This window comes from Fundulus heteroclitus, unplaced genomic scaffold (genome assembly GCF_011125445.2).
Source record: "Fundulus heteroclitus isolate FHET01 unplaced genomic scaffold, MU-UCD_Fhet_4.1 scaffold_163, whole genome shotgun sequence".
NCBI lineage: Eukaryota > Metazoa > Chordata > Actinopteri > Cyprinodontiformes > Fundulidae > Fundulus > Fundulus heteroclitus.
The window spans coordinates 117,501-143,079 of NW_023396575.1; the positions used below are offsets into that span (position 1 = coordinate 117,501).

Here is a 25,579-nt window from a genome sequence, read left to right on the forward strand (position 1 = left end):
CCTAATCAGGAACAGAAGATAAAATAGATACACAAATACGTAGAACACTATGAATTTTAACAGTTGTTAGGTAACAAAACACATAACTCTTACCTGATCAGACATATATTTTATTATCTGATGTTTGATATCCTTTAATGGCGTAAATATAGCCTTGTCTGCTAAACTCGGAGGAAGTCTATTTAATTTTGTGAAAGTGCAGTGTCGCTCATGGCCTACAGGGGTGCTAAACCTGGAACTTTCAGGTCCAGGCCCCCTAGTGGTCAAACGTTACATATTGTTGTAAGACATATACTGCAATTACCAGTTGAGAAAGTGTAATTTTTCACTTGTTTAATTGTGATCCACAATTTCCCTCAATGCTAAATTAAATTATGTATTTGGTTTTACTTTAAGCAATGTTTGAAGATAAATGTCATTAGTTATTCATGACAGTTGTTTTACATCAATTCTTTAAATGTGTATTGAAACAGAGGTTTTGTCAGAACATTTTTAAACTTAGAAAACTGTATTGTGATAATTATAAAAACCATCTAATACAAAAAAAATATTGGTTGAAATAAAGTTGTTTTTTTTGTCGAGCTTTACCCCAATGGCAAGTTAACTACAGATCTGTTGGTGGGAGAATTTGACTTGTAGAGTAAAACTGCCTTAAGTGTTTGGTAGGACTAGAAAGATAAGGAAAAAACCCTTGACTTTGCTTTGTTTTAAGAAGCAGGAAACAGTTTTCAGTGAAACAATTGCTGAAGATTGCTAAGATTCTCAAATAATCATGTATGTAGTTGTTTGTTAAATTGAACCAAGTGATAAATCCTTTAGTAAAAGTGAGGCATGAGACCTTAGGTACAAAAACTCAACGCTTATTAACAGGAACAATTTTTTGTGTGATGCATACAACCTGACTTTGATACATTTTAAATGAAACAGATAAATTACCATAAACAAACACACTAGAAATGCCATTCTATATAAGCTAAATGTAATTAATTTTTTTCACATAAAATTACGCATAAAAGCTCATTAAATAATGGCAATTTATTGAACAGAAAAGATTCACATCAATCCTTCAATGAGCTAGCAAGGCCAACCAACACTAGATGGTTGTACACTATCCAGCAGAACATAAACCTAACGTGTGCAATTCCAGGATTTAGCCTACTGAGCTTGTCAGTACTCTGGCAGACTTAGATAAATAGAGACACATGTTTATAACAGAATTGTATTTATGACGGAATCTGTGTTTTTACAATATTATTCTAAAGAGAACGATCCTGTTCCACTGATTATTGCAAACATATAGCGGCATCTGGTGGGGCCCCACTGGCCCCAAATGCAGAGACGCCACAGCTTCTCTAAAAGGGTTGGGTGCATTAATTATTTGCAGCTCTACCTGGTTGACTTCATCCTGATTGGTTACAATGATATTTGGAACAATGGTCAAATTTGCCCGCCCCCCCCCCATCCACATCAAGGATATTAGCTTGATGGTGTGCTCTGATTGGAGATTATGAGGAGAACCGATTTTCTGATTCAACCATTTTTGAGCAAATTAACAAAGCTGACCACCCCTGAGCAGGTCCTTTGGTATTCACTGTTGACATCCACATAGCCTAATCAGTGCACAACAGGTCACATTATAACCCCAAAACCTCTGAAAAGTTTAATTTGTTGTCATGGCCCCTTTAACAAATAATACTTTGTAGTGCCAAAGGCAATACTTCGTCATGTATATATGCCTATAGTTGACTTTGGAAGGTTTAGAAAAGCTTGATATAGAACCTTTAAATCTTATCAGGGCAATTTGCCTGCTCTTTCACTTCTCAAGAGGTGCTGCCGGTGCATTCAACTCAAACATTATATCTTGAGTTGTGTCTGTGTGTTATGTGTGAATTCATAGCCGGCGTCTCACCAAAATCTCTTTATGGTTACATGATAATAGAGACCATTGATTCTTGTAAACCAGAGGTCATGAGAAGAACTGTTGTAATGACCTTGGGTAGAAGATTTTGTAGGTGAGATTGTATTTACAATTTTAAATATTTTTCTCTACCTCTATCTAGTGGAGGGCTAAAAGAATTTCAATTAGAAGCAGAGTAATAAATAATATCAACTCCATACAATGCAGAATAAATTAATTAGTAACCATTATACATGACACTGTAATAAATATACAAATACAATTAATATACCTTTTGACATCCTCAGATGAGACAGGACCACTATGACCTCGAAGCTGCAGGCTGGAACCATGACTTCGAAGATGGAACATGGGGCTGAGTTCTAAGGACAGGATCCCAGCTGGAAGCTGGATTTCTGGAACCCATGGTGGGGTTCAGACTGGTGACAGACGTTCCACAGGAGCCCATGGTGGAGCTCAGACTGGCAGTGGCCGGTTTGCAAGAGCCCATGGCGGAGCTCAGATTGGAGGTTACAAATCCGCTGGGACCCACTGTGGGGCTCTAGAGGTGAGGCAGGAAGCTGGTACACCGGAACACCATCCTTTGTGCACCCAGGAAAGTAGACAGGACCAGGACCCAAGGTGTCCACTGGACCCCCGGAGACGGAAACAAGACCAAATGCGTCCACCAGACCCCTGGAGACAACAACAGGACCTGATGCATTCCCCGGACTCTCAGAGACAGGAGCTGGACTGCTGACATCATCAGACAAGGCAGGTCCACTAACGTTCCAGGACAACGTGGGACCACTGGCTTTCTCAGACGAAGCAGGACCACTGATGTCTTAAGATGAGGCAGGACCACTGAAGTTCTCAGACAGGACCGGACCACCGATGTTCTCCGGGGAGACGGGGTCACCGAAAACCTCAGCAGAGATGGGGTCACCGAAGACCTCAGGCGAGACCAGGTCAGAGAAGACCTCAGGCGAAACCAGGTCAGTGAAGACCTCACTGAACTGCTAAGAAGCATTAGGCAGCTCATGCTGTAGGAGTAGTAAGGATGATGATTATGACAATGAAGAGGAGAAAGATGGCAGCAAAGCTGGGACTGGAGACAATTTTGAAGGTGTAGGTGGTGGAAAGGATGATGACAAAGTTGACAACATAGTCCAGAGTGTAGATGAAGATAAGGATGGTAATGACGTCTGAGCCGGAACTGAGGATGACGGTAGACAACAGGAAGATGACTAAGTCAGAGCTGAAGGTAAACAGGTGGATGGAGCCAACGACGTGGTTTGACTCAGGCACCCTCTGGTAGTTCAGAGCAGGAGGTGGCACAGTGGCTGTGGAACTCAGCAAGGAATAAACCAGAACGGGGTACAATAATGGAGCCCCTGACGTTAAGCGTAACTAAACTGGCAAATTCTATAGAAGAGGAGATGGAAGGAACAGCAAGTGGAGTAAATTACACAGGTGAGAGGAGAAAGGCAATTAGGCAGAAGGAATGGAAGGGCAATGAACTAGCAGCGGCAGAGGTAGAACTGAATCTAACAGGGAAACATGAAGATTAGCCAGACACCAGGGAATAACCTAACAAAACCAAGGACGGTCAGGCAGAAAATAAAGATCTAAATTAACTACTAAAATCATAATGACTAAAAGCTAACACATGAACCGAACCTAACAGATACAAGAATAAACTAATAAAATAATAAGAACAGAAAACTAACTAGTGCCAATAATCTACAGAAAACAAACAATACTGAAAAGGTGGAAAACAGACTGCAGGATTTCCAGGGAATAACCTGAAGTAATCAAACCCCTGGGGATCATCACACCCCTTCAACAAACCAATGATCAAGCATCACACCTCAACCTTCTCTGGCTCCTCGGACACATGAGGCCCTTTGAATCAAATGCTGTGGCAAACCTGAGCCAAGCAATGTTAATTTTTTTCTTTGCATTTCTCCATTTCTGTTTTGAAGGTTTTCCTAAATTTCACTATGTATGTTAGGTCATCCTCAGAGAGTTCAATGACCCACAACAGGTGACACAATGTTGCCAGCACCATTGAGCAGGAAAACAACTCCTCCCGGGGTTACAGTTTTGTACGCTGCAGACAGAGAAAAGTGAATCACTGACTTGTTACTTCTATTCACAAATAGACACAAATACAAATATCTAACCCTAAATGCTAGGACTTAACCTTATTCAATAATGCCCACACATCCATCCAGACATATCACTTGTGACAATGACTCATTAAGAAACAAACATGTCATAAATGGTAGAAAATTACCTGCAGTGCTCCAACGAAGTTTCCAACTTCTTCAGTTTATCCAGCTAATCGTGCATTGGCATTGTAACATTGGTCGCATGTTGAGAGAGTGCATCTTTCAGTGGTTACCGAATTCACACACTTGGTCATCTATTGGTATCTAGTACAATTCCATCTGGTTGACACGTCCAGTGTGAATGTTACTTACGTTACTTACACATGTCCAGTATTCTCAGGTTAGAGCCACAGTCTTTCCTCCTCCCAAAACCTACTCCAATTTGGCTTTCTCCTCTTCATACAAGTTATGTATCTTGCGGCTCTTGATGGTAATTCATACCTGTAATCAGTGTGCGATTTGCAAAAAAACAGAGGGGAGGGGTGTCATTTCAAAAGTTAGCTAGCAGGTGCTCTTTCAGGTAGCTAGCTAGGTCCAGTAGGTTAGACTATTGTTTTTAAACTTGCGCCATCTACTGTCGGGACTCGGGAGTGGGTATTAGTTTACTTTAACCGCTTTGAGCAGAAAAGGTAATAATACTCTTTAAAAACAAACAAAAAAATTAATTTACAAATGTTAAGGACACAAGACATGTATTAATATAAATCCATAATATTCAGGGGTTAAAGCAAAAAAAATCTATTTGACTGAAATTTTTTCTAGTCAGCCCATATATTCCTGGGGCTGTGGACATCATGCCACATTAGTAACCTCATTTGCTTATTGTGCAAAGTCCTCTTTAAACAAATCTGGTAGTTCCATTGACAATTCCTGTATCTCTCCCACCTTTCAGCTTCAGAGCATTGGCGCCATCCTGGACAGCCCTCTCCATAATCTTCTTCACTCTCCACATCCATAACATCACCTGGTTAACTTTCATATTTACAGCATCAAGCAAGATCTTCCTTCACAATTTTGCCAAACTGGTCCACTGTCCACTCACCTTTCCCCTTTACAATTTCAAAACCCTTCCCTCCTTGTCCCCCGGAAAACCCTTCATAAACTGCAGCTAATTCAAAAGACAGCAGCTTGCATCATTACATCATCTTCTTCACACCTGTACATTAACTCCACTGTCACATTCAATATAAATCAATCCTATGATCATACAAGGCTAACAACAGCCATGGACAAAGAGGGACACAAAACCAACACGACACAGATCGCACATTACAATAATCAGTCTCTGCTTTGCCCGTTATTGCTCACCAATTAATTATCACAACTCATGAGTTTATAAAAAGGCATTAACTTTTTTTTTAAGTTTATAAAAACAGTTATATTTTAGCCCAGTGACATGTCCAGGATGGACTCTGTGTCCCCACCTGTCGCTCATTGACTGCTGGAGATGGTCACCAGCTCCTCCACGACACTGTGTTACGTCAAGCCGTGTTTTCCAATCAGATACGGCATGGCGTAACACCTGTACGGAAAAGCAGGTATAGAAAATCCATGGATGGGAGGTTCCATTTTTAAAAAGTTTAATAAAATTTCTTAAAGTTTATCAGAAAAAACGGAACTTGCTTTCAAAGAACATTAAAAAAAATGTTATTAAATTTTTGCTAAGTTAAATATTGTTTAAGGTAATCTTGGCTGGTTTAGCTTGTCTGTCTGGCAGGTGATTTGGGTTAGAGTAAAATGAGTCCATAGATTCACAGGAGTCTATTTAACATGTTTCTGGTGCGACTCGCTTCACATCACGCTCCACTCCGTGTAAAAATAACAAATAACTACAAAAACTCTGAGAATCGACTTTCTCTGGTCTCACAAAGTTAGAACCCGTTCTCCAGTCCATATTGTAGCTGCAGTTTGTTTGTTTTTGATGTAGTTTCCTTAATAATCTGTATGCATCAAAATCCTTGTCATTTTATTTGTCCTGGTTCAGCTCCTCATGAGGTGGAGCTGCTGCATACTGACTGACAGCCGCTCTGACTGCAGCTCTGCCTTCTTTGTTACAGAAAAGCGCGTCATGCTAAATTAGCCGAGCTAGAGCGTTACTCTTTCAGTTTTAAATAAAACATAACAATGAATCATGAGGAGATCCCTGGTTAGTCGCTGCGTTTATCAGCCAAAGTACTGGAAGCAAGGGAATAAACACTGACAGGCGACATGGCCACAGGAGGAAATAATTCATTAATTAGCTGCAGGAGCAGCAACAGACATACTTACCGAGGCAAGTTGTTGTCAGCTGTTCTATCCGCTGAACTTTCTGACCTGCTGGTTCACATAAATCCAAAGAAAATCTTTGACCATCGCTACTTTCATTCATAGCATCTGTGGTCAGTTGTTCTTCCAAAAGTTAAAATGATTAAACACCGATAAAACTCAGATGGGAGACCTCCGCGTTGCAAAGACCCGTCCCACTCTCTTTCTGATTGGCTAATGTCCTGGCTCTGCTAGATTTCATTGGTTGAGCGGAGCTTCTGTTTAAAATCTTGAATAAAAAGTCTACACAGAACATTTTGCGCTCATTTTCCAAATGACTGAAATCTGTCGCAGTGACGGAGAACTTTAACCCCTGATGATATTACTCATTCAGATCAGAGGGGGGAGGAATGTATCCCCCCCAGGGATAAAACATGAATGACCAGAGGGGGGGGACATCACAACCAGAGGGGGGGGAAATCCCCCCCATCCCCCCCAGCAAATCGCACCCTGCCTGTAATTGTTTGATGCTATGAATATTATTGTCTGCAGACTGTAGCCATCCATTTAGCTATGGCTGTTGAAAGTTTGTTGCTTGTTCAATTATCATGACATCTCTATTTGAAGCTATTAAAATTAGTTTGCCACTGAAGAGGAGGAAGGCTGTTCACACCAGCTGTATGCTTTGTTAGCAGGTGGTATTTGAGACTTGACGTAATGCGGTTGGACGTGAGTAAATACAAATAACTTTGTTCTTGTCCAGAGAACCATCTGGCAGAACTTTATAACCAAAATTTCCATTGAAAGACCATTTTCTTTAGCCATTACTGCTCTGCAAGCACAATGTAATTTCTTCATCACTTCGTGATAACCAGGATCATAAAGCGTGCGTGATGATATTAATCACACGTCAAAAAATTAAAGCTTTTAAAGGGAATTTATGTTAACCTATCACTATTGTTTTATCTTTGGCAGTCCTACTTTAAAAATAATTTTGGATGTGACTTTATTCACATTATTTGATCACATTTGGATTTGTTTCACATGATCTATTCATGTGGTCTACCTAGGAACAAAATACTTTTTTACAAGAATAAAGCAGACAACTGTTTTCAATGATGGACTCTGGAAAGTGGATTTTTGGTTGCAGCAGACAGAACCTATGGAGATTTGCGACAATCTGAATGAATAGTATTTTTTCAGAGATCTTTAAATGACCATAGGGCTGTTTATTTGTTGAGAATAATTGAGAATAATAATTGAGCGTTAATGTTTATATGAATTGAGTTTATCATCATTTGATATGATTTAATCAACTTTGTAAAGCACCTTGAAATGACATGTGTTGTGAATTAGTTCTATATGAATAAAATGTTAATTAATTAAGCTTGAACAGATGAAATTAGCCTCATATTAACAACATATTTTTATGTTCAAGCTATCAGGTACAATACCATGTGAGAATAAGTAATTTTCTAAATAATGAAGTAACGACATTCTTCTTTTACTTCAGCAAAAGTAAAACATCACTACTTCTACGTCTTGTTGGTTAAGAATTAGATGGGTTCAAAGGGATCTGCTCTTCCTGCTGAATGCTGGCTCCTAACACAGGGGATATAAATTCTGTCGGTGATAACTCTGGCACGACACCACTCTGGTATCAGAGGTCCGGGGTGGACACACTGAGCAAAGTTTTGGTAAAGCAAATGGAGGCTGATCCACTTGAGACTGAGCTTTTAGTGTTGGAAGGCAGTAATTTGTCGTTTTTATTAGCCAGGGAGCATACATTAGCCAGGCAGACTGAGAGCAAGTTTGTGCAGTCTCCATTGGCAAACAAACCAGTAATTAATGGCAGCAGGCGGAGCTGATCTGAGCTAATTCTTTGGTGACTGAGGAGTGGACTGAGCTGATTGGGTGGTTACAGATAGCTGTTGCCTGAGGAGAGTGGAAACTAATTAGTCCAGAAAAGTCCAAAACAAAGCAAGCAAAAACCTAAATCATGACAGTACACCATTCTCAAGGGCAATACTAGATGCCCTAACTGCAAAAGTCCAAAACTTCCAAAAACAACCCAGATGGGGCGAGCTGAGGGGGCCTAGGACAGAGTGCTAGAGTCCAAAAATTCAAACAAAAAACAACCCAAAAAGGGCAAACTAAGAGCTCAGGTGGGTGCCCCGGAGGCAGACCTCAGCGTGGCGGGATCTTTGGCAGGTGTCCCGGAGGCAGACCTCAGCATGGCAGGATCTTTGGTGGGTGTCCCAGAGGCAGACCTCGCCATGGCAGGATCTCTGGCGGGCGTCCTGGAGGCAGACCTCGCCATGGCAGGATCTCTGGTGGGCAGCCTGGAGGCAGTCCCTGGCATAGCAGAGTCTCTGAAGTCCTTACCCGGAACTCTAGTGCAAAGACTGGAGGCGGGTCCATCTGGACACCCTGATCGCAGAACTCTGGTACGAATACAGGAGCCAAGGCATCAGCCAGACCCTCGGAGACAGGAACAGGACCTAAGGCATCCGCCGGATCCTCGGAGACAGGAACAGGACCCAAAGCATCAATCGGACCCTCAGAGACAGGAACAGGAACCAGGGAGTCAGCCAGACCCTCGGAGACAGGAACAGGACCCAAGGCATCAGCGGGACCCTCGGAAACAGGAACAGGACCCAAGGCATCAGCGGGACCCTCGGAAACAGGAACAGGACCCAAGGCATCAGCGGGACCCTCGGAAACAGGAACCTGACCCAAGGCATCAGCCGGACCCTTGGAAACAGCAACAGGAGCCGAGACATCAGCCGGACCCTCGGAAACAGGAACAGGACCAGTGGCGTCCATCAGACCCTCAAAGATAGGAACAGGACCAGAGGTTTCCAGCGAACCCACAGAGACAGGAACAGAACTGTTCGTCAGACCCTCGGCAAGGGAAACAGGACTAGAAGCGTCCACTTCAACATGGACGGGAATATAAGCATCCTCTTTTACATGTACTGGTTCAGTGGCTTGATTACTGGTGTTAGATTGACCTCTGGTGGTAGACTTCAGAACAGCAGGAGATACTGGATATTTGGACGGAGTTCTGGATGGCTCCCCGGTGGCTGACGAAGAGGCGGACACAACAGGAATGGGAGACGGTGAGGAAGTGGCAGCAGGAGTAGCTTAAGCCTCTTCCTGACAGAGCCTTCTCCGGCCCGGGTAAGCAGACCCCTGCATCGCCAACACAACAGCCTAGACTGGTTGTGTAGAGGACTCAATGACTGGATTAACCACAGGAGGACAGGGAGCAGGACTGGGGGACGGGTGTCAGTGTTTTCGATGGCAAGGCAGTAGCTGAGGCTGAGGAGTAGTGTTGTTGCTGGGGAGGTGGTATCTGGGACCGATACCGGGAGGACAGATGGCTAACCTGGAACCCTCAAAGTAAGCTCCCAAGACAACTTCAGGTAAGTGCTGAGGTCCTCAGCAGTCCCAAACGGAGCCCAAATGTCCAATATAACCTTTATACCAGATTGTAAACTCTGTGCCGGTGACAGGTTCATGTTTTTGGCCAGATTGTACTGTTATGAGTAGTGTTCAGAGTACCTGATATCAGCTGGACACAGAGTTAACGTTATTAAAAGGTTATTGAGAAAGATGAGTTATTGGCAGGTGAGGCAAGCTCAACCAGACTGACCAGGGGTTGTAGACAGTGACAGGACAAAGAGAAGAAAGCAGGGCCTGACCAGAACAGGCGATGTGGACTGAGGCACCACCAGAAAGCAGCTGGAACTAACTGGGAAACAGGCAGACTAGTGCAGCACGCAGACACTGACAGGATATGACAGTGGGGGCTGAAAACACAAACGAAGCAGAAGAGCTCAACTAGCTGAGAACACAAGAACTGGTAGAAGCAGAGCATATCCAACAGGACAATCTGGCGGGGATGAGTATGCTGATAAATATAGGAAAAGGTAGTGCAGAGTTGGCAGTAATTAATTGCAACAGGTGGAGCTGATCTGAGTTAATTGTCTGGTGACTGAGTAGTGGACTGAGCTGATTTGGTTGTTACAGATGGCTATTGGCTGAGGGGAATGGAAACTAATTAGTCCAGAAAAGTCCAAAACAAAGCAAACAAATACCTAAATTATGACAGTGTCTGCCTGTGTCCCACTGGTATTATCCACAGAGGGTGATGTGCCGCCAACAAAGTGAAAATGGGGTCGAAGAAAAAATGCAAAAAGAGGACTTGTCTGACGTTAGGAGTTCCTCTCTAGTGAAGTTGACTATGCAATGGAGGCGGAGAGCAAAAAACCCACACATATATTAGGGGACCCAAAAACGTGAACATGCAGACAACAAAAAATCGGTTCTTTAGTCAGATGGCAAATAAATAATTTCCTGAAATTATAACCAAAAACAGCAAAAATCAAAAAAGGAACACACACACACAGTCTCCCACATACTCGGGCGTACTGTGCGCCTACTGTGAAATGCACGGACTCAACGTTAACTCACCGCGGACGTTTCACTCTTCATAGTTGAATTTACCTATTGCTTACATTTCTTGTGGCAAATTCCTACAGTTCCCACTCTTCCTGCCAGCAGGATGAAGCATTGTAATGGATGGTAAAATGTTTGATTAGCTAGTTGAGCACCTTTTCCAGCAGGCTTCTCCTGCACACCTGCCAGTGTGAACAGAGAGGGAGTGTAATGCAGTGCATCCTTGCAACTGCCTGCTTGGAGCAGCTCAGTGCATCAATCTCGGTGTCACATATACAACAGTTCAATGTAAATACCTCTTGCTGTCGAGCAGTTTGTAGTGTGACGGTCGTAAAAATTTAACTCTGCACATACCTGTATGCACAGAGTCCGCCTTCAGTATGCGCAGACTCCGCACATACTCAAGGCGGACTCTGTCCACACAAGTACTATATGGGGCCTTAATACCCTCAGAGTGTCAGGAAGAGAGTCTGGCAGCAGCAGTACAGAATGCACTCATTCAGAACACGCAGAAATGCAACAGTCAGGATAAGAACAAAAGACCTCCTTGCTGCAAGGTAACAGTACAAAGTCCATCAGAGACACAATCTGCAAAAAATATTTTGCTAGTTGAGCCATCTACTCAACCATACAACAATTAACTCTAAAATACCTAATTCACATTTATTCCATCTTCTTTGATCCCTACAACTTGGGTTCTATCAAACAGGTCTATCAATCACCTTGTTTGACATAACCCCACTCAGATTCTTGTAACATACATGCATGGTTACCTTTCCCAATTTTCTGGATTATTATGTTAAAATGTATCCATGTGTGGGTTAAATCAGTAGACCGATTCATCACCGCTTGCGGTTTTAATTTTTTTTCTTTCAATATTACACATGGCCTTCAGATGGAGCTGTTGCATCAAATAAAATACATGGTCACAGCAGCATACTTTAAGTTTGATCAAAATTTTTTCATATCCACATTTTTTTGTCTTTTGATTACCACTTGTAGGACAGACATTAACAAAAATATTTGAGTCTACCAAACATGAGCCTAAGTGAAGGGATATCTACCACAGACTTTTAAGGCTGTAGTAAATAAACCTCTTCTCTTGAAATTTAGCCTTGATTCTAACATTAATTAATTAGTCCTTGGCTGTAATGTCCATTGTATAACCTATGCGAGGTTAAAGGCAAAGCAAATTTATTATATTTATCTATTTCAGTAGAAGGACAATGCAAAGTGCTTTCCATAATTAAAACATAGGAAAATAAAAACAGGATAAAAGTGAGTTGGAATAAAATGTAGAAATTTTTAAACAAAAATAAAACATGGGAAAATAGAAAGTAAAAGCAAATGATGATTTTAACAACAGTCGGACTACATATTTAAACTAGTGATGTTTCAGTTTAACTAAAACAGTCAAAAGCAATCCTAAATAAATATGTTTTTATTCTTGATTTAAAAGAACTACAGTTTACAGTTTTCTGGAACTTTGCTCCCAATTAGGGGAGCATAGGAACAAAAAGCTGCTTCTCCATGTTTAGTTCTGGTTCTGGGTAGGCAGAGTAGGCTTGAGCCAGAACACCTCAGTGGTCTGGAGGGTTGATACACTGATAACAAGTCTGTAGTGTATTTAGGTGCTAAGCCATTCAGGAATTTATAGACTAACGAGTATTTCAAAGTCTATTCTCTGAGATACAGGGAGCCAGTGTAAGGACTTCTGAACTTGGGTGACTTTCTTAGTCTTAGTGAGAATGTGGCCAGCAGCATTCTGAATGTCTGATCAACTTTTTTGACAGACCTGTAAAAACACCGTTGCAGTAATCAGTTTGACAAAAGATAAACGCATGAATTAGTTTTTCCAGATCCTGCTGAGACAGTCCTTTAATCCTGGAAATGTTCTTCAGGTGATAGAAAGTCGACCTTGTAATTGTGTTTAGATGCTTTTGGAGGTTCAGGTCTGAGGTCTGAGGTTCAGGTCTGAGTCAATACCCAGATTTGGGGCCTCATCGGTGGTTACAGCAACTGAAGCTGTGTGCTCATTTTTTGATTACTCCTCTATCGGTCCGTAAATTATTACTTCCGTTTTATTTTTTTCAGTTGAAGAAAATTTTGGCACACACATGCATTGATTTCTTCTAAGTATTTACTTAGCATTTTAATGAGTTCATAGTCTCCTGGTGACATGGTGATGTAGAGCTGTGTGTTGTCTGCATAGTTATAGTAAGTGATATTGTTTTTTTTAATGATCTGAGCTAGAGGGAGCATATAGATATTGAATAGGAGGGGACCCAAAATGGACCCTTGGGGAACCCCTCATGTGATTTTTGTCATCTCTGATGTATAGTTACATACTGACACAAAAAAAAATTCACTAGCCTAGTAGAGAGGATTTATTGATTGAAATATAGTGTTAATTCAGATAAACAGCATTATATAGTGATGTACATTTTATTTGTTAATAAATTCTTGAACTTGAAGAGAAGTTGTCACTCCTTATTCTACATGTGTGCAGAGTTTGCTGTTAAAAGATCGTCAGTGCTCAAATCATCCCTTTCAACTATTATCCTAATATCAGCTTAAGAACTGATATCCACCGGACAATACCTAACAGAGTTTTTTATCAAATATTAAATAACTTTGAAACAGTGTATAATTGCACAACAATATTAGTAATAGCTTAAGAGAAAATGTGTACACTGACCAAATAACTTTACTATAGAAAAAAACCAATATATACAATATACAGGGAATTGATAGATTTTATGTCATACTGTTTACTAATTACCGTATTTTCCGGACTATAAGTCGCAGTTTTTTTCATAGTTTGGCCGGGGGTGCGAGCTATACTCTGGAGCGACTTATGTGTGAAATTATTAGACATTTTTACCAGTATATCATTACACCTGTTAATTTCACACCAAACCGCAAGAGGGCGCTCTAGGCCTGTGTTGAATCGGACGTAAGTGACATAGAAGCGGAAGTGCTTGTAATGAATTGTGAGGAGATGAACCCGGTATTCAGCCAGACACAAAAAATAATACTTGATGGGATTTATTAAGGAGATGATGGGTCAGGAAGGCAGACAAAAACAATCCAAAAAGGTGCACAGAGCAAACATCCAGGTGACAACAAAAACTGGGACAGACTCAAAAAACAGAGAAACTGGTCAGGTACTCAGAATACATACAAAAGCTGAAGGGCTCTTACCAATGATGTGTGTGAGAAGTTCCAGCAACAAACAGAAAACTGAGGAGGGTTTAAATAGACAGATGGACAGGTGAAACCAAGTGACTTCTAATTAACTAGGAACAGGTGAGAGTGATCAAGGAAGGGGAAGTGTCAGAGAGGCTGATGGGACAGAAACTAAGATGACCAACTACAGAGTAAAAATAGCCATAATGAGAAAACCCAAAATAGAAAACTAGGCTAAGACTTGAACAGAAACAAGCTTTAATCAAATCTAATAAAGAAGACAAAATAACTTAAGACAGTAAAGGCTAAACCTGAATCCAATACAATACTAGAAACAGAAATAAACCCTAAGGCAGGAAAGTAACTTAACCAAAACAACAACAACATCATGAACCAGAACAGAACATTACAGTGCTGCATCCTCTACCTCCGGAGTTAACAAAGTTATTTGAAAGTGACACCGAGGATGAAGATTTCAATGGATTTTAGTTATTTGGAGTGACACGAGCGCTTTGGTTAACTTCTTCGCATGCTATTTATGCTATAGTTATCTGAATAGCTTTTAATATGTTAACATACCAGGCACATTCTCAGTTGTGTCATGTAGCGTAAGCTAACTGTACAATTATTCAGCCTGTTGTTGCCTCTGTTCTATTTTTATTTAAAATTGCCTTTCAAGATGACATGTCTGTTCTTGATGTTGTATATTATCAAATAAATTTCCACCAAAAATGCGACTTATACTCCAGTGCGACTTATATATGTTTTTTCCTTCTTTATTATGCATTTTATGGCTGGTGCGACTTGTACTCTGGAGCGATTTATAGTCCGGAAAATACGGTAATTAATTTGTGAGGAAAACAATTAAACCAGAATTGATTTTATTTTGAAATGTATCCCTTGCATTTCTGGGCCTGAGAGTGGAGCCTGCACTGATAGGGACCTCACAGTGGAGGTCTGGAGTTTTATTTTAAAAGGGATCCCGTGCATTTCTGGGCCTGACAGTGGACGTCTGCTGCCAGGTGCCTCTCAAACCACCTGCAATCGGAGCTTATCGAGCTGCAGTGTGACACTGAGTGCCAAGGTCAACACCAACAGCTTTCTCTTGCCAACTTCTACCGTCGGCTGGATAAAGGCAGGTTCCAAGAGAAAAAAACATTTGCTAAGAAAATGTTGAGCTTGTTTGGCTCGACATATCTGTGTGAATTGCTAACAAAATATATTTCAAAAGTCAAATCTGTCGATCTGACATCATCAATGAATAATAGTTATAATGAATAATATTGATTGTTATAATAAAACAAGAAAAGAATAATGGTTAATGAAGTGTTTGGTCAGTGTAAACACCCAAGAGGGGTTGAGTTCTACTTATCAACTTAAAAATATTTCATGACTGCGTGTAAGAGAAATGTTTGATTGAGCTATACTGAGAGAAAGTAAGTTTATATTAAGGTAGATTTACAACTCACTTTGGGAAGCTATAAGTGTTGTTTTTTTCCGGTTGATATACCATGATTGTTAAAGAAATTTTGTGTGTTATTTGATTGTCTGATTGTACATTTTGTTCGGAGCCCGTATGCACAGTTTTTTTTCTTTGCTTCAGCTCAGTTGTGTGCTTATGACATGTTCTTATGTGTTTAATAGTTCTTATGTGTTTAATAGTTCTGTGCTTTTAACATGAGAGTTTGAGATTTGGGCTTGTGTTTTTCTTTAAAGTTGGGCAGGTTTATGCTGGGTTTGGGTTACTGGAAACTAACAGTGAGGTAACCTGCAGAGCTCTTTCATGACTCAAAAGTCCAGCATAAGCTACAGGCTGATAAACATGAGATAAACATGACTGAAGTAACAATTCATACTAGAACAGGTTCTGTAATTACAGCAGATATGGAGCACAAGGATCAAAACAAAGCAGAGTTCCCTTCTGCCTGCAAGTAACTCAAGTCTCTTTAGTTCTGCAGTTTTCCTGCTTGGTTCTGCTCCTTGTGCTCCTAGCTGTCTAGCTAACCCTCCAAGCGTGAATGTTTACTCCAGTTTAGACTTCAGTGCTGGCATTTCAAACAGAAATTAATAGCGTTGCTCCCAGCTCTCCTTGTCATTTCTTGTAATTGTTTGGCAATAAGACCAAATTTCCATCCCGCTCTACTGACACCAATGGTGACCACAGCCGAACTGGAACTGTGGCGGCGAATGAAGACTATGACTCAGTGCCCCGCCCCTCTCCAGCTGTAATTGGCTAGCATGTTGCCTTCAGTCGTTGATTTGATTGGCTAAATTGTATGATTGACACATTAAAAATAGTATTAATAGGACGATGGCCACTCCGAGGTATAAAAAAAAAAAAAAAAGACAGCTTCCAGTCCAGGGCGGGCACAGCTGGCTCACAGGGCGGGCATGGCCCCCCAATGCCCTCCCATGCCGCCGGGTCTGGTGAGAACAAGATTAACTAAATCTCACCTCCTTGACATCCTGCGCATCAAGACTTATGTCTTGAGCCAAGACCTGGCCTGTATTCTGCCAACAACATATCATCTTCTGATGTAAATAAACTTTAGAGTTTACTTTGTAATTGTTCAGTTATAAAACCTCAGTTAACTGATTTTATTGTGGGGATCAAAGTCATAAATGTATTTGTGATATGAATTCAATGTCAAATAACACTTATCTAATTGTCAATTGAAAAACAAGTGTTACATAAATTCATATGGCCTCAGTGTTTTGTAGTTCTACATAACAAAACTGTTAGTGTTTTCCTGTTCACATGTTTTGAATTTGAAAGTTTACTGTGAGCATTTAAAAAGGAAAAAAATCATGTTTCAAATGAACCTATGTGTGTGTAATTTGCCTTTTATTTTCCCGGTCAGACATTTTTGCTTATTCCTGTAATCTTCAGTGGTTTTGTTAAAAAAAACTTGGTATTTGTTATACGACATAAAGTATGTCATTTGCAAAAAAAAAATCAAATCGTTCATTTGCATTTATTTTTAAGGGTTCAAAAAATGCCAAGCTTATTGAACAGCCCCCATGCATTTCACCTCACCAAATCTGGCCCTCCTTGCAAAAAACGTTTTGGTCATCCCTGCACTTAATGGTCTGTCATCTGCTTATCTATTCGACCTTCTGCACCTGTACATTCCATCCAGTGCTCTTTGATCTCAGAGCATGGGTCTTCTTAAAAAACTGTAGGGGAGTGTACTTTTTCTTTTCACGTCCCGTGTTTGTGGAACATTCTGCCTCAAGATATTCGACAGGCATGTTCTGTGGAGTTTTTTTTAAGGCCACGCTAAAGACCCACTTGTTCACTTTATTTTATGTGTCGTAATTTGATGTCTAAAGTTGTTTTGTTTTTATTTTATTTTATTTTTTTTAATTCTTTATTTTGAGTTTTTCAACAAATTTATACAAATGGGTATTTTTTACATGTACAGAAAAGTACATATATCATTAGTATTTAGACATCTTAACATGTTTCCCATTGTTGAAAGAAAAGAGAGCAAACAGAAACAAAAAAAAAACACACACATAAGGGAACAGAAGGGAGTGACCATTGCCATTATCTCACATATTCACATTTTCAGAATGAAATCGGGCCTTTTTAAGTTTGTATAATCAATCCATTTTTCCCAGCATGACATGAACCATCCCTGTCTGTTATTTATAGCTGCTGTCATCTCTTCCATTTTATAAATATCCAACATTATGTCCCACCATGTTGACAGATGTGGTACCTCCTGTGATAACCATTTTTTGGTTATACCCTTCTTACTAGCAACTAACAACATGCTCAAAAGAGATTTATCATTTTTCATCCAACCTTGTGGTATGTTTCCAAAGAAAATAGTTTTCATATCAAAGGGAATTATACATTTAAATATCTCCTGTAGTGTTTTGTGGATGTCTTTCCAATATTGTTTAACTACCGAGCAGTCCCACATAATGTGAAAATGGTTTGCTTGCAGGTTTCCACATTTTCTCCAGCAAACAGGAGGATTTCCATCATAGTGTGATTTTTGATATGGGGTAATAAGTATCAGTGTTTTCCATCCAAACTCTCTCCATCTCTGTGAAGACGTACATTTCCACTGATGCTTCCAGATCAGAGTCCATTCTTCTTCTGTTATGTTTATTCCTGCTTCTTTCTCCCATAGTGCCTTAACAGTCCCAGTTGAGAACGACACATGACTTGTCAAAAATTTGTACAAAAAAGAAATTAATTTCTTGTTTCCATCCCCTGTGTATGCATTTTTAAATAATTTCAGTAAGTATACATTAACATCCGATGTTAAATCAACCTTTGTTTCTATGTAATGTCGTATTTGTAAGTAGCGGTAGAAATCCTTGCTTTTCTAAATTATATTTATGTTTCAGTGTCTCAAATGCAATTACTTTACCATCCTTAATTAGATCATTTATAGTTTTTAACCCTTTAGAAGTCCAAATTTTAAATCGTGAATCTAATTGGTTTGGTATAAAATCAGAGTCGTATGCATACCATTTCAATCCTGCGATATCTTTTTCCAGTTTATATTCTTTCACCACGTTTTGCCACACAGAAAGAGTACATTCCAACCCAGGGACTACCGGTATTATGTATATATTTCCCGATATTTGTGTCTGCCAATACAGATTGTATTGGAACTGAAAGAGTTTTCTCCTCTATATTCTTCCACTGAGCATCGCAGGAAACATCACACCAATTTATTACGGTTTTCATTTGTGCAGCTCGGTAATAGTTTCTCAAAGATGGCAGGCCCCATCCTCCTTTTTCTTTATCTAGTTGTAAGGTTTTGAAGCGGACTCTTGGTCTCTTCCCCTCCCATACATATCGTGAAATCATTTTGTCCCATTCATTGAAGACATTTTGATCAATAGGTATGGGGAGGGTCTGAAACAAATACAGTAATCTTGGCAAACATTCATTTTGATGGATTCTATTCTCGAGTGTAGAGTGAAAAAAGGAATCAAGTTCCACCGTTTTATGTCTTCGACAATTTTCTTTAGTAATGGGACATAGTTCACATCAAATAGTTTGGTTTGATCCTTTGGTATGGTAATACCTAAATATTTTAAGGATTGGGCCCGCCACATCATTGGGTATCTGGTAACCATTTCCACAGGTGGATTATAATTATAGGAAAGGGTTTGAGTTTTGTTCATGTTAATTTTGTACCCAGACATTTTACCATATTGCTCGCACAGATGAATGAGTTCAGGTAGTGAGTTTGTCGGTTGTCCTAAAAATATTAAGATGTCATCTGCATAACAAGCAAGCTTATGCTCCCTCCCTTTAATTGTAATTCCTTTAATATTTTGGCTTTGTCTTATGGACTGGGCCAGTGGTTCTAGATATAAAGCAAACAAAAGTGGGGACCATGCGCAGCCCTGACGATTTCCTCTCTGTAATATGAAACTGTCAGATAAATATCCGTTAACCTTGATTCTTGCTGTGGGGTTTGTATATAAGGCTTTTATAGTTTGAATAACGGTTTCATGTAACCCAAATTTGTATAATACTCTGTAAAGAAAATCCCAATTACTGAGTCAAACGCTTTCTCAGCGTCGACACTTACCAGCACCGCCTCAGTCTTATTTTTATTAATTTGGTCTATAATATGAAGTGTTCTGCGTATATTATCTTGTGTCTGTCGGTTTCTTATGAATCCAGTTTGATCGTTATGTATCAACATTGGTAAGAATTCCTCCATCCGTCTGGCCATTATAGAAGTAAATAATCTGTAGTCAATATTTAAAACAGAAATGGGCCTATATGAACCACATTCATTCTTATCTTTACCTTCTTTTGGTACTGCAGTGATTATAGCCTCTTTCCAACTCGGAGGTGTTTCTCCCTTTTTTCAGTACCCAATTTAAGGTAGGAAGTATTATGGGGATCAGCTCATGTTTGAATTCCTTATACCACTCAGCTGTGTAGCCGTCTCCCCCTGGTGAGCGGCCTGACTTAAGTCTACTAATGGCTCTTTGAGTTCCACCTCTGTTATGTTTTCCACCATTTGTTCATTTTGCTTAGGATTTAGTTTTGGCAGGTCCAATGATTTCAGAAAGTCATCAATATAATTTATGTTTTCCCCAGGGACTTTGGTATACAGTGTTTTGTAGAAATCTTCAAATACTTTATGAATTTCCTTTAATTTGGTGACAACTTTCTTTGTTTTGGGATCCTTAATCTTTGTTACTGTGTGTCTGCTAGTTTCTTTTTTAATTTCCATGCAAGTATTTTCATAGATTTTGATCCACTTTCATAGTATGTTTGTTTCAAATACATTAATTTCTTTTTAATCTCTTGTGTATTTAAATTATTTATTTCATTTCTTATACTCTTTAATTCTTTCAGGATGTTTGGTGCTGAGGTCTGTTTATGTTGGCCTTCTAAGGTTTTTAAATCTTTTTGTAAATCTTCTAATCTTTTGTTTTTCATCTTCTTTTTATATGAGCTTATCGCTATAATTTTTCCTCTTAGCACAGCTTTTAAGGTGTCCCAAAGAATTGGGGGGGAGACCTCTTCATTGTCATTTATATCTAAAAATTCTTTTATATCTTTTCTAATTTGTTTCCTAACGTTAATGTCCTGGAGCAAATATGAATTTAGTTTCCAAGTAGTCACCTTGGGGCATAAATTTAAATCGATCACCAGAGTTAGGGGTGCGTGATCACTCACATCTATTGTCCCCATTCCACAGCTTTGAATCTTATCTTTGTCTTTGCCAAATGTAATAAAATAATCAATTCTGGTGTAAAGTGAGTGAGGGGCTGAGTAGTGTGAGTAATCACGTCTTGTGGGAAAAAGGTCTCTCCAAATATCAATCAACCCCACCTCATTGAAAAGAGCAGAAATCTTCTTATGTAGTGTTTGATTCCAGATTTTTTCCATTAGAGTTATCTAATTCCGGCCGGAGACGGACGTTCAGGTCTCCACCACTATTAAGAAGCCTTGAGTTTCTGTTACCATGATGTTAATGATTTTTTAAAGAAACTCAAGTCACTCCCAGGTGGTGCATAAATGTTCATGAGTGTCACCAAATTGCCCTCACTGCTACCCCTTACCAATATGAATCTTCCCTCTTTATCTTTCAATTCATATGATTTTTCGAAATTTAGTGTTTTTGAGATGAGGATGACCACACCACGTCTTCGACCAGACTGATAGGAGGAAGAGAACATATTTGTAAATCCCATTCTCTTCAATTTCTCATGTTCATTATCATTTAAGTGAGTTTCTTGCAGATATACCAATTGTGCCTTGTCTTTTTTCATCTTAGTTAGGATTCTGCTTCGTTTTATTGGGTTTGTTAGCCCATTTACATTAAATGAAATACATTTAATACCATTATTCATTATTTATGGTGGTATAATATGTCATGATGTAAAGTAGAATGGTCAGCTCCCTTAACAAACAAGAACATAGAACAAGAACAACTAAAAGAGAAATAATTATTCACACAAAACTGTGATTCCAGGGTAGGGGTCTCTCGTGAAGGACCCTGCAAGGTGTAGTGTCTATCCACCACCGCGAGGGGGAATCCTCTCCCTCCGAACGGGGAAGGGCCCCACAAACAGCCCAGAGTGTACTTCTCCACTAAAATTTCTCCACATACATATCCTCATTTATTGGGGGAAAAGAGTCATGTCTCATATACAGACCTTACCGCGTGGGTTGTTATAGAGCTTGTGTAACCTCACTGGTCCTCGGACGCGGAGGGGCGCGCGTCTCCTGTAGACCTGTAGCCTCTCTCGGATCGCTCTTTCCCGGTGCTCCTCGGCGCATCGTGTCAGCTGCTCCATCAGGCTCTCCTTCTGCGTTACCTTCGTCACCGTGAAGCCCCGCGCTCTCATGTCCGCCGTCGCTTCCTCCGCGGTGTTGTACAGCACGGTCCCGTCTTTGTAGAACACCCGCAGCTTCGCGGGAAAGGGAGTTTGGATTCGGATGTTCTGTTCGCGTAGAGCCCGCTTAGCCTCCGTGTATTCCCTGCGTCTCTGGAGGATAGCAGGAGGGTAGTCTGGTCAAAATAGATTCTTCTTCCCTCAGAAGCACAGTCCTTTTCATCCAGGCTCTGCGAAGAACTTCTTCTTTAGTTGTGTAGCGAGCGAACTTTAATTATGATCGAGCGGGGTTTATCTTCGCCATTCTCCCGTGAGCTGGGGGGGCCCACACGGTTCGCTCTCTCAATGTCAAGGTGAGAGGACTCGGGGATGTCCAGACAGCTCCGGAAGACTTTTACCATGAAACCAGCCACCAGATGTCCCCTCTGCCTGCCTCCGGGATGTTGGTACACTCTCAAATTATCACGTCGGGATCTTGCTTCTTGGTTTATTAGTTTTGCTTTCCTGTTCGCTCATTACTTTAGCATCCTGGTCAAAACTTGCTCCACGCCCTGGACCCGGTCCTCCATCTGGTCAATTCTTGTCTCAGCTTCATGATCTTCTGGTTACGTTGATCAAATCTGATTTAAAGTCTTGAATATTCGTTTGCGAAACCCTCGTATTTCTTTTAGCACTGTCGCTAAACTAATAGAAGTTGACTCGTTAGCTCCATTGTTAGCGCTAGCATTAGCTTCTTCGCTAGCTTCTTCAGATGGCGTGGTCCTCGATGCCTTTTCTTCGCTCTGACGGTCTTCTACCACAGTTTTCTGTCTATTTTCTTTTTTCCCCATGTTCACACCCCTTTCACCTTCAACTTACTGTGACAAAATGTGAATGTTGGTATTTAAATGGGGTGAAATAGTCAAAATCAGTGGAGAGCTATCGCCCTAGGCTGCCATTCGGTAGGATGACGTCACCGGAACCCGTTGTTTTGTTTTTAAACTGTATTGTTGTATTCATTGTTTTACTATTTGTATCGCCTACTGTTCAGCACTTTCAGCTTTTGAAAACACTTTATAAATAAACCTATTATTTTTATTATTATTATGCTGTCTGTTAATTACTATATGACATGTAAAAGGCTTTTAACATAAACAAAACTGTATTTATTCAGGTATTTTACACACACACGCTTGCACGCGCGCACACACACACACACACACAGCTGTAGCTGTAAAATGCTTTTTGTCACAGTTTTTTCTTCAAATAATGATTTCTTATCGCAAAGATGTGTGCATCTAGCTGGGTTTTTCTGCTGCATGGGAGCTTTAGGAAGGAAGATGGCTCCCATATGTTCTGTGTATCTAACTGTGTATATAATTGGATTTCCGCAATAAAGATCTGTTGGGAAAAGCATCCAAGTAGAATTTTAGAAAGAAAATATCAACGACTTGTGTCCAGATGGAATACAGTGCAGTCTGACTTTTAAAATGTTGTGTTCAATTGGTTAGGCTCTGAGTCATGTGACTTTGTCACTAATGTTAGAATTAGAGAGCAGCAAATGTTTAGAATTAAAAGGTAAGTCACCTCCAAATCAACTTTTCATTTTATTTTATTTGCTAATTATATGTTAACATGGTTGCCTTATGGTCTGCGACAGACTGGCGACCTGTCCAGGTGACCCCGCCCTCTCGCCCATTGAATGCTGGAGATAGGTACCAGCACCCCTCGCGACCCCAACAGGGACAAGAAACACGACGGAAAATAGATGGATGGATGGTTGCCTTATAGTACTGTCCATATGTTCCTGTCATTATTTTGAAATATTACTGCATATTTGCGGAAATCCTGCTTTTCTAAGGTTTAACAAGTGTCTTGCATTGAATTTTGAATTAGTATTGCTATTGTGTCAAAATATACTGTGACATCACCTAGAAAATCTGAGTCAGTAGCTTTGCTGCTGAGGGAAATAAAAGCGGCTTTGTCTCATAGATTCCTCTGTAGCAAGTTGTAGTTGGAATAGTGAGTTTTACAAAAGATCCTCCACTTCAAAAGACCAATCTGTGGAGAAACCACCGAATGTTGCTCTGCTCACTCTCAATGTTTCAAAATGTAATTTACCTCAACGTTACTGTAGCCATGAACCCCATTTAACACCCCCCCCACCCCACCACCACCACCACCACTCGTACCCCAACAATTAGCCTCTTACTCTTGGAATAACCCGCTTTGGTGGCATTTGTCAAAATTTGGAGTTATGCCTTTACATCGGTGTGATTTATGTTTCACACAAGTTTATATCCTGCCTTCATTCCCCTGAACTTATGAACACTTATGGCACTTATGTCACATATGACATACAACACACTGGGCAAATTATGAGTAAGCAGAAACCCACTGGCTGAAATATAACCTATGTAATATCTCAATAACATTTTTAGGGTTCCAAGCCCGCAGTGCCGAAAAAACGTGCTATGCAAGGCATAGGCGTTCATCTGCTCTGTGAGCAGAGAACACTATGTTTTTCGTGTGTTGTTTCATTATTAGGGTTCCAAGCCCACAGTGCAGAAAGACGGGCTATGCAAGGCATAGCCGTTTGTCTGCTCTGTGAGCAGAGAACCTATTGTTTTTCGTGTGTTTTTAAATTATTTATAATTATTATTCTAGGCTATTATAGGACAATGCATTTCGATCTGTAACCACCAAACAATGGTCCCACACTCAAAAAACTTCATATCACTTTGTTTATTGGATGATTTTGCATCATAAAGGGAATTGGCACACCTTTTGTTTCCCAGCTACTTTTCGTGCTGCATGCCTACAAAGGTTAAACCTTTCTTGTTAAACTCCTCCTACATTTAGTGCAATCCACGCAAAATCCATATATAACTGTGTAATGGACAAATAAAAAAAGTTAACACGGTGGATTTTTTTATTTGGACTTTTCAAAAAGTAATGCTAACATAAGTGATTGTTAGCTAGCTAGCTCTAAATGTTATTGCTGATTTTTCTAAAACCCTAACAGATTTTAACATGTCCTTCACAACCCATACTCCAAATAAGATTTTGCACACGTGACCCGCGTTTGAGGATCGTCCATCACTAGGGGGCGCTGTGGTGTCAAGAAATCTACTACGCACCTATTTTTTTAAAGTTTGTAAAATGGAGAAATCAATGTATTTCCACAATATTGTGCAATGCCTTTGAAATAACTCTCAATCCCAAAACACATGGAGGCTAAACATGCATTCAGCTTGGTAAAAATCCACGTGATTTTGACCTATTTACAAGACATTGAATTTAAATGTACACTACATGTACATGTAGACTATAAAGGTTAATTTTCTAATTGACTGCTTAGAGGAAGCACTCCTGGAAATCCATGAATATTTTCAGAATAATAGAGCAAATTGTTGATTTTAAATAATTATATGAATGATTTAAAGAGAATAAAATATTTCCAATATGTGGCCATGTAGAGATTTAAGAATTCCAGTAGATGGCACAGTTGAATATATATGGATTTTTTTTACAACAACACACACACACACACTTATATACTACTATACATATATATATATAGTATATTATATATCTATAATATATATATATAATATATATATATAAGATATTATGTGTTTATTCACAGCTAACAAAGCTCTGATGCCTTCACGGGGCTGGATACAACACTTTGGAGAGACTAAGTCAATAGACTTGGATGAGTAGACCTGTCATCTTGCTACTTATTATAATAAAAATCACATTCTAATCAAAAATATATAACATTATCTTTGCA

At 39.9% G+C, this 25,579-nt stretch overlaps 1 long non-coding RNA gene across 1 annotated transcript in view; it reads left to right on the forward strand.

Annotated features, from left to right (window-relative positions):
* The window catches only part of LOC118558844, a 19,336-nt gene extending 1,213 nt beyond the window's left edge, over window positions 1-18,123 (forward strand). Inside the window, exons 2-3 of the long non-coding RNA XR_004928511.1 lie at window positions 611-614; window positions 17,994-18,123. This is a non-coding gene — a long non-coding RNA (uncharacterized LOC118558844). The remainder of the gene's footprint in view (window positions 1-610; window positions 615-17,993) is intronic.
* Window positions 18,124-25,579: the final 7,456 nt, after the last annotated feature.